Here is a 9,350-nt window from a genome sequence, read left to right on the forward strand (position 1 = left end):
TTTTCAATTAATGACAGGCCCTGGCCCATCCCCTACTTTTCAAACTTTGGGGTCTCTGAAGCTCTTCCATTCCTAAAAATTATTAAGGACCTCAAAGCCTTTCAGTAGGTTATATCTTCAGATATTTACCACTATAAAAACCAAAATTGAGAAATTAAAACAAAAAAAAAGCATCACAAATGCTGTTGAGAGCCACAGTTTAGTCGGAATGACGCCTGGCATTTTGCTAGAGGGAATGGTTGAAAGGTGACCCTGCTCCGGGATTAGGGCGGCTCCGGTATTAGGACAGATCCTGCTGGGATTAGGGTGGATCCTGCTGCGCCTGCTACTTTGGAGTTCCCCTCGAGTTCTCACGGGGTTCCAGGAGAATTGGCGCAGGGAGCCTGGTGGAGGGAGTGTGTTCCCGGGAAGTGTGTGTAGAGTGCCAGTGAGAGTTCGGGAATAAAGAGTTGCCATTTGAACCTACAAGGCTTTTTGGTGGCTCTGTTATTTGTGCCCAGCCAGACTGCGACAAAATGCATTACATACAAGCTATGTTTTTTACACCCACACCCACACATAGAGAGGTGAAGGCATTGTTTTACATTATAGCAACTTTGGTTTATAGAAGACAGCAGAATTCTCTTCTGCTTTTGCATTCATCTGTTGTGATTTTTTTTTTTTTTTTTGGAGGGTGCCGGTTCGGGTTTGGTTTTGTTTTTGAAGCATAGAAGGAAATCTGACCTTCTGCAGACATTGTGTTAGAAAAGAAAGAATTCTATAGCCTTTGCAAAAGTTGTGGATAATCTTTGAAACCACAACTCAAACTCAACAAGTGATTTTTTTTTATTAGTTGCTCAAGACAATACAATGATCTTGACATATCATACATTTGATTCAGATAGGGTATGATTTCTCATTTTTCCATTTATGATTTTTTCCATTTTTCCAATTGCAGGATCACATTGGTTATATACATCCATGTGTATACATACAGCAAAGGTGATTGTTTTTTAAAGATTAGTTGTGATGTGAAATTTGGAATTATATCAATAGCCTTTTCCTACTGTTGAATTAAAAGACATTGATCTCTGTTGAACTTTGAATTTTTTATGTATGATTTTATAATATCACATACCAGTCATTTGACAAAATATTTATTTGCTGAGTTATAAAAAGCTCTTCTAAATGTGTTCTGCAATTCATTTGTGGTAGAATGAAAGTTAAAAAGTAAAATAATCTCTTATTGTTATTATGAAAATAACTGACCTCAGAAACCCCAAGAAAGTTCTCAGGTATCCACAGCGCCTAGGGAACACATTTTGAGATTTGCTGCCCAAGGTCATCCAAACTTTTCTAGCACTTACCTCTCCCACTCTCCCTCCCCTTTTCCTTCTGTCTCCCTCTGTTGTTAACTCTTCCCAAGCAAAAGTGAAAATAATCTATACTCCCTTTCCACTGACACATATCCTTCTCATAGCCAATTGTTTTCAAAAGTGAAAAAAAAAAGGACAATAAAGATGGTTCAACTTTAAAATGGTTGAGAAATGATATGCAGTCAGTGGAAACTGTACTTGGAATTTCCCCAGCTAGTGCTACTTGGTATCATACCCGGTTGTGACACTGGGAAGGGCAGCCAGCCACAGCTCCTAGTCAGCCACACAATCACAAGAGGAAATAATTCATTGTTTAAAGTGTTCTGTGCTGCTGAGCCATGACGTTTGGTAGGCTAGGTGTAGTCTACGTGTTTTCAATTTAGGATATTTTCAATTTACAGTGCGTTCATTGGGACATGATCCCATTATAGTCCAGGAGGATCTATAAACAGGTTTAAAAAAAAAAGTACTTGACTATAAAAGGAAAAGCACTCAGGGCTAAGAAAGAGCTAAGTAAACAATGTACAGTGGTTAGGGAAAAGCAGAAGGATAACTTCTATAAGTGGTTGTTGTTTAAACTGAGAAATGACAGATGAGTAGGAGTTGGCCAAGTATTAAGTGGAAAAGAATGTGGGGAAGAAGATATGCAAATAACTGGAAAGAGGAAGGTCATGATTTGTTCAAAGAATGCAAGAAGCCCAGGGTGGCCAGAGCATAGAAGCTAAGAGACAAGGGGAGAGTTCTGTAAGTGCCTAATATTTACAAGGCCAAGTCAATACAAATGGAGGTCCACATACTCTATATCTATTTGCAAGTTGTAAATTAAGCTAGTCAACTATTAAGTAAAATATGTTTGCCCTGCCCAACCTGACAAATGTATCTTCCTGGAAGTCAAGATTCAGATTTTGAATTCTTGGAATACAAAAACATGGCAATGGGTGAAAAGCTGTCCTCAGCCCTTCCCCTCATCCTCACCCCTGTCTGAATGAGAACTAATTTAGAAGTGGCAAGTATTCTAGGTCATAACGCATTTATCCAACAGACTCCATATGCAGTGGGTAGGGGCATACCGAGAGCATCCTTTTAAAGCCTCACTACTCTAAGTCTTTATCTGCCAATCAGTAATATCAGCATCCCCTGGGAACTTGTGAAGAATGCAGACTCTCAAGCTTCCCCACCCTCAGAATCTATAATTTAGCAAGATTTATAAGTGGTTTATATACTGATTAAAGTTTCAGATATGGAACTTAGGGAAGAGACTCAAGACAAGGGTTAATCTTGTCCTGGTCAGAGAACAAGGCTGCCAGGTCCTATAAAGCTCTCTAGGCCAGGATCAGTGAGGTTGTGAAATAGATTCCACTTCCTCTGAGTGTCATGGAAAGGTTACATAGTTTGACTTACTTTTCTAAGCATTAGTAGATTCCATCCATTGAGTATTACATTGCATCAGACTTTGTGATTTATAGATAGGATCTCAGTGAACCTATTTTCCTGGTTTTGACAGTGTGCACAGTTATACAAATGTTACCATAGGAAGAGGCTGGGTGAAGAGGATACAGGACTTCCCCGTGCTTTTTTTTTTTTTTTTTTTTTTTTTTACAGATTCCATGAATCTGTAACTACTTCAAAATTAAAGGTGAACTAAACCACTAGATAATGTGATAATTTTTGCGTTCAGTACTCATAGACATTTCAAATAAACTAAGAAAACAAATTTATGTCACCAGATATTTACCATATCTGAAGTTCTTGAAGCTCTAATTGTCTAATTGTCTCTCTTATGTAATATTGTTTAGCCTGAAGAACTTCCTTTAATATTCTATGGTATAGAACTACTGACCATGAATTCTTACAGTTCTGAGAATGTCTTCATTTTACCTTCTTCCTTTTTTACTACTGAGCTACATCCCCAACACATTCTTATTTTGGCATGGGGTCTTGCTAAATTGCTGAGGCTGGCCTTGAACTTAAGGGCCACCTGCCTCCAAAGTTGCTGAGATTACAGGTGTACACTACCACACCTGTTTTTACCTTCATTCTTGAAAGATATTGTCCCCGGATATAAAATTCTGAGTTGACAGCTCTCTTTCTTCAGTACTTTAAAGATTCTGTTCCACCATTTGCCTTTGTTTCTGATGAGAAATCCATGGTCACTGGTTCTCATCTTACTTTTCCTCTTTTCGTTATTAGGTTATATTTTAACAATCTCATTAAAGAAACACCCACCCTAACTCTGAGCCATAAAGATAATTCAGATATAATGATTTTGGACAAATACATCTGGAGTATTTCTCTGATGATAAAATATGAAGCAATGGAGATCTCCCTTGCCTGAGGTCATAGAGAAAACACAGACCAATTAAAACATGGACAAAGGACTTGAATAGGTACTTTACCATTGCTTTCCAGTGACAGAATGACCTCATTAGTATCCCCTTTCTCATTTAGGCTGCTTGCCTCAGATTTCAGAAAGCCTGATGTTCAGAATGACCCTGTTGGACATAATGACCAGGATGGCCAGAACTGTTTATCAACATAAATAATTCCAACTGGAACTACAGGCTCCAGCTAGTGTCAGTGAGTATACCTGGCCTTTAACCTCCTTCCCCTGTCCTTCCCTTCCCATGGGGCCTTTTCTTTAAAGTAGTTACTGATTGTTGTGTCTCATTTTCAGAAATCTATTCAAAATCTTTCCATCATAAAAGAGGAAATTTTAAATTTCAAATCAATTGATTCAATTGTTAAATAAGCTGAGAACACAAAATATAAAGCAAGTGAGAATGTTATTCTGGGTGAGAAGGTCAAAGGATAAGGAGGCGGAAATAGAAATACTTCCCTTTCCAAAGTAAGAACACTGTAGTGCAATATAGTGGGAAAATGGCAAAAAGGAAGCTCATTATATATAGTAGTAGTGTCTACATGTATACAGACATTTATTTATATAAGTTAGATACTGCTGAATTATTCTGAAATATGTATTTGTTATTAAATAATGAACTCTAGAGATTCAGATGTGTTTGTACATGTTTTCTTCTAAGAATTTTATAGTTTTAACACATTTAAGTTATAGATTTACCATCTATAAAATTCAACTCAAAGTTGAATTTTATAGATGGTAAGGTAAAGATCCTACTTCATTATTTTGCATGTAGATATGGCCAAATGAGTTTATGCAAGGATGCCAGGATGATTTGATGGGAAAGGTTCTGGGAACAAAGGTTCTGGGAAAACTGAGTATACACATGCAAAACAATGAAGTTGGATCTTTACCTTTACCATATATAAAAATTAGCTCAAGATATGTTACAGTGACCAGTGTAACTCCACATCATGGGAGTTACAAGAATGCGAAGTTATACTCCATGTATGCATAATATGTCAAAATACATTCTACTGTCATGTATAACTAAAAAGAAAAAATAAGAAAAATTTTAAAAAGAAAATAAAAACAATGTGTTAAATACCTAAATGTAAGTGCTAAAGCTATAAAACTCTTAGAAGAAAACATAGGGGAAGAAGAGGTTTATGAAACTGGATTTGACAATGAGTTCTTAGATATGACATCAAAAACATAGGCAACAAAGTAAAAACAGGTAAGTTGGACTATGTTAAAATTTAAAATTTCTGTGCATCAAATGACAAAATCAGCAGAGTGAAATGATAACCTATGAGTTATGAGAAAAATATTTGCAATATATCTGATAAGATGTTAATATCCACAATATGTAAGGAACTCCTGCAAACTTTTTTTTAGTTTTATTGATTTTATATTTTTTTAAATATGTGACAGTGGAATACATTACAGTTCTTATTACACATATAGAGTACAATTTTTCATATCTTTGTATATAGAGTATGTTCAATCAATTCAACCTTTATACATGTACTTTTGTTTGCATTACAATTCTTATTACACATATATACACAATTTTTCATATCTGTTTATATATAAAGTATTATTTTTAAGAGAGAGAGAATTTTTTAATATTTATTTTTTAGTTTTCGGCAGACACAGCATCTTTAATTGTATGTGGTGCTGAGGATCGAACTCGGGCCACACGCACGCCAGGCAAGCGCACTACCGCTTGAGCCACATCCCCAGCCCTATAAAGTACATTGACACTCAATTTGAATCTTCATACATGTACTTTGGGTAATGATGTTCATTACACTTCACCACACTTGCTAATCCCCTTCCCCCTCCCTATCCCTCCCTATCTAGAATTCATCTAATCCTCCCATGCTCCTCTTCCCTACCCCTCTGTGAGTCAGCTTCCTTATATCAGAGAAAACATTCTGCATTTGTTTTTTGGGGGGATTGGCTAACTTCACTTAGCATTATCTTCTCCAACACCACCCATTTACCTATGAATGCCATGATTTTATTCTTTTAATGTGAGTAAAATTCCATTGTGTATATATGCCAAATTTTTTTTATCCATTCATCCACTGAAGGACATCTAGGTGTGCTTCACAGTTTAGCTATTGTGAATTGTGCTACTATAAACATTGATGTGGCTGTATCCCTATAGTATGCTGTTTTTAAGTCCTTTGGGTATAGTCCGAGGAGAGGGATAGTTGGGTCAAATGGTAGTTCCATTCCCAGATTTCCAAGGAATCTCCATACTGCTTTCCATATTGGCTGTACCAATTTGCAGTCCCACCAGCAGTGTATGAGTGTACCTTTTTCCCCACATTCTCTCCAACACTTATTGTTGTTTGTATGCATAATAGCTGCCATTCTGACATGAGTAAGATGAAATCTTAGAGTAGTTTTGATTTGCATTTCTCTGATTGCTAGAGATGATGAGCATTTTTTCATATATTTGTTGATTGATTGTATATCCTCTTCTGAGAAGTATTTGTTCACTCCTGCAAACTTAACAATAAAAATCTAATTTAAAAAATGGACAAAGGACTTGAATAGGTACTTTACCAAAAAAGATATACAAATGGACAACAAATACATGAGAAGATGCTCAGCATCATTAATCATTAGGAAAATGCAGATTAAAACTACAGTGAGTCCCACAGGCCCAGGGTTGGCGGCAACATTGCCCACCCAGGGAGCTTTGAGGGGTCAGGGATGGGGCAGGGCTGCGGTTCTCAGGGCCCAGCACTTCTTGTATGAGTTGCCGCCCTGGGTCATGTGCTGCTTCTACAAAGTGATGGACGCCCTGGAACCCACTGACTGGTGCCAGTTTGTGGCACTAATCGTAGGCTACCAGATGGAGCTGTGGCAGGGCGAGGGCTCTGACAGTTCACAGCCAGCGTCCTGTGGCCCTGGATCAACCACAAGGTGCGTGCATGTGGCCGACCTTACGCACATTCTCATGCACCTGTAACTGCTGCGCGTGAGGGGGACATCATCACGTCTTGGCACCCTCCCCACCCAACTACCGCCTCCCACCCCTGCACCTTCCACCTCCCATCCCCCCACCAGCGCCACTACCCCAATGTCCAGCAACAACTCTGAACCCTTTAAGACCGGGGCCTGGAGTCCTCAAGGTTGCAGTCCTCAGCTTCCACATTCCCCCGCCCCCCAGCTTTTCCAGGCTCCCGGATTCATTCAGGTCCTGAGCTCTGCCCTATTCCAAGCCCTGCTACTGTCCAGCCACCACTGCCATCTCCAACCCCTTCCTCTACCAAGCCAAGCCCAAAGAGCCCAGTGTCCCTACTGCAGGGGGCCCACCCTCCCCATTCTGCTGGCCCCTGTGTGAGATTTCCCAGGACACCTGCAACTTCTTCCAGGAGCTCAGGATGGGGAAAGGCACTTTGGGTGTGTGTACCAGGCCGTGATAAGGAACACCATGTATGCCATGAAGAGGCTGAAGGAGTCTGACCTAGAGTGGACTGTGGGAAAGCAGAGCTTCCTGACTGAGATGAAGCAGCTCTCGAGCTTTGATCACCCAAATAGTGTGGACTTCACTGGCTTCTGTGCTGAGAGCAGCTTCTAAGGCCTTGTCTATGAGTTCCTGCCCAATGGCTCCCTAGAAGACCGTTTCCACTTCCAAACTGACACCTGCCCTCCTCTCTCCTGGCCTCAGCAACTAGACATCCTACTGGGCTATTCAGTTTTTACATCAGGATAGCCACAGCTTCACCCACAGAGACATCAAGAGTTCTAATGTCTTTCTGGATGAGAGACTGATGCCGAAGCTGGGAGACTTTGGCCTGGCTCCTTTCAGTCACTTTGCAGGGGCCAGCCCTGGCCAGGGCAGTGCCTGGCCCGGACACGCACTGTTTGAGGCACCCTGACTTACCTGCCCTAGTAGTACATCAAGACAGCCAGCTGGTTGTGGACACTGACACCTTCAGCTTTGGAGTAGTAGTGCTGGAGACCTGGCTGGCCAGAGGGCTGGCTGTAAGGACACGTGGAGCTCCGTGAGGACACATGGAGCAAGGAACAAGTATCTGAAAGACTTGATGGAAGACAAGGCCGAGGGGGTTGGAGTGGCCCTAAAAGCACCCAGACCACCCTCAAAGGAGGTGTAGCCACAGATGCATAGCTTACTCATATCACTGCCCAGATTTATAAGAAGCACCTGGACCCCAAGCCTGGGCCATGCCTGTCCCAGCTGGTCCTGGCCCTGGGTCAGCTGGTTTGCTGTGGATGCACCTCCCAGCCAAGAGGAGTCCCTCTAACCCATGATGACCAGAGGGTGTACAAGAGGCTGGAGAAGCAGCTGGCAGCAGTTGCATGGCCTCCTTGGGAGACAGAAGCTGCAAACCCTAGCCCTCCTTCCACACAGGAGAACTCCTATGTGTCTATCACTGGCAGTGCCCAGAGTGGAGGTGGCCCATAGCAGCCTCTGCAATGTTGCCAGAAGCCCCAGCCCAAGCTGCCACAAGCTCCTGAAAAGCCCCAGTCAGCCTGATGAGAGTGTATTGACTTCTCTGCTGCCTTGCACTCCTGGCACTTAACCCCAAGCTGCCCCCCAGGTCCAGCACCCCTCAAAGAGGCTGGCTTTACTCAGGGGGACAGTGCTGGAGAGTGAAGCTGAGGGAATAGCCCGGGCCTTTGGCCCACATCCATGGAAGGATTGCCCCTGGGCAACTCTGCTCCATCATCATCATCAGAGCCACTGCAGATCATCATCAACCCAGGCTGACAGAAATGGCTCAGAAGCTGGCCCTGTATGAGGTTGGGGTCCTGGACAACCTGCAGCTGCTGTCATCAAGCTCTGTCCCAGGCTTGGACCTGGAACAAGAGGGTGACGAATTTCAGAGCTGATTTGTTCACCTGAGCAGATCCCCAGACCCAGAAATCAAAGTTCTCATGGTTGGAAGTTCTTATTGCACATGACCCTCTCAGCAGCCTGCAGACAGCAGGGGTGGGGACCTGTCCTGGCAGGGAAGAGTGGGTGGTGGCCCCTGCAGCTCAAGGGGGTGCAGGCACAGGCAGAGCCAGTCAGAAGGGCTGCTAGAAGCCACTGATAGGGCAAGATATCTCAGAGTCCTTCCTTCAATCCATCACTTGAGGGCAACAAGAAGATTTCATCTAAGGGATGGGCGGGTGCATGTTAGAAAGTTGCCGAACAGGCTGGTGGCAGGAGTGGGGCTGCTGGTGTAGTGGGATCTGGCTCTCCTGAGAGATAGGCGAGCAGCCCAGATCTGCAGCAGCCCTTAACCCATCTCTGGATTTCCCCAAAACTCTGAGGAAAAGCAGCCAATCTGCACAACAGAGTAGGTGAGGCCTGGGGCCCTCCCAGCCACTGGTAATTTGGAAAGAATGGCTATCTTGTGGTCCAGTCCACTAGCAAGAACAGAGAGAGTCCTAAAATCCAAGCGAGTCTGGCAGTGCCCCCTGCCTAGAGCTTGGGTCCAAAGTCTTTACTTGAGACCCATGAGCTAGCCTAATGTGACCACCTGCTAGCCAGACTATCCCTAGGCACTGCAGATGGGCTCTAATCCCAATCAGACTCCAGAGGACAAAGACTCAGCCTCAGGCCCAGGCACTGGTCATGGCCAAGGGGCTGCTACCCAAGGTCTGAT

The 9,350-nt window shown here is 42.7% G+C and overlaps 1 pseudogene across 1 annotated transcript; it reads left to right on the top strand.

Annotated features, from left to right (window-relative positions):
• The first annotated feature begins 6,502 nt into the window (after positions 1-6,502).
• LOC308653372 (interleukin-1 receptor-associated kinase 1-like) lies at positions 6,503-8,589 on the top strand (annotated as a pseudogene). Its single transcript has 2 exons — positions 6,503-6,654; positions 6,864-8,589. The product of its transcript is annotated as an interleukin-1 receptor-associated kinase 1-like (transcript).
• Positions 8,590-9,350: the final 761 nt, after the last annotated feature.

Source organism: Spermophilus citellus (genome assembly GCF_964194105.1).
Source record: "Spermophilus citellus genome assembly, chromosome: 7".
Lineage (NCBI taxonomy): Eukaryota > Metazoa > Chordata > Mammalia > Rodentia > Sciuridae > Spermophilus > Spermophilus citellus.